Genomic DNA, 777 nt, shown 5'->3' with positions numbered 1-777 from the left:
AAAGCAACATATGAGTAACATATTTAGGGTTGTATTTATTGCATCTGCTGAATAATTTTTGTGTTTATTAATGCCTATAACTCCCAGTGGAATACAACTCATGAATGTCATTAATAATTATTTTAGTTATGTTCTATCTAATTAATAAAGATATTAAATATAACTATTTCTGAAATCTGTTCCTGCAGCATATATTTTAACAGTGTCTCTTCCATTGGTTTTTAGTACTTTACTATTTTCTTTCATGATATTTTGATAGGTACACTTTTAATAAATTATAAATGTATCAGAGAGTTGGAACAGAGATTTATGAGTTATTAAAATTCATCAAAGTTGAGGTGTTGGAGAGATGGCTCAGTGGCTAAATTCAATTCCAAGCACCCACATGGCAGTTGACTCCAGTTCCAGGGGATCCAATGCCTACTTCTGTCTTCCGTGGGCTTTCTACAACATGGATGCACTTACATACACGCAGGCAAGACATTCATACACATAAAATAAAAATAAATAAAAATTTAATATCCCTGCTACTGTTTACTGTGTTGTCGGCACCCCCAGCCATTCCCCACTACTTGCCCTTCTGGTGAATATCGTCAGCCTATCTAGAGGTCTTTATTTTAGGAGGGTCAGCTATTCCTCATCTAGTGGTAATCAGTTGTCAATATTCCTTTGGATAAGATTGGGATATGCTGTTCATTTTCAAGTTCTATGCTGGGTTACTATCTGGGAATCCCTTTGGCCACCCTGGCCAACAACTTAAAAGAAGGTATTGCTTGC

The sequence above is a fragment of the Nannospalax galili genome, unplaced genomic scaffold (genome assembly GCF_000622305.1).
Source record: "Nannospalax galili isolate Female #2095 unplaced genomic scaffold, S.galili_v1.0 scaffold7, whole genome shotgun sequence".
In the NCBI taxonomy this organism is placed as follows: domain Eukaryota; kingdom Metazoa; phylum Chordata; class Mammalia; order Rodentia; family Spalacidae; genus Nannospalax; species Nannospalax galili.
Note: the sequence above shows the minus strand (reverse complement) of the source record.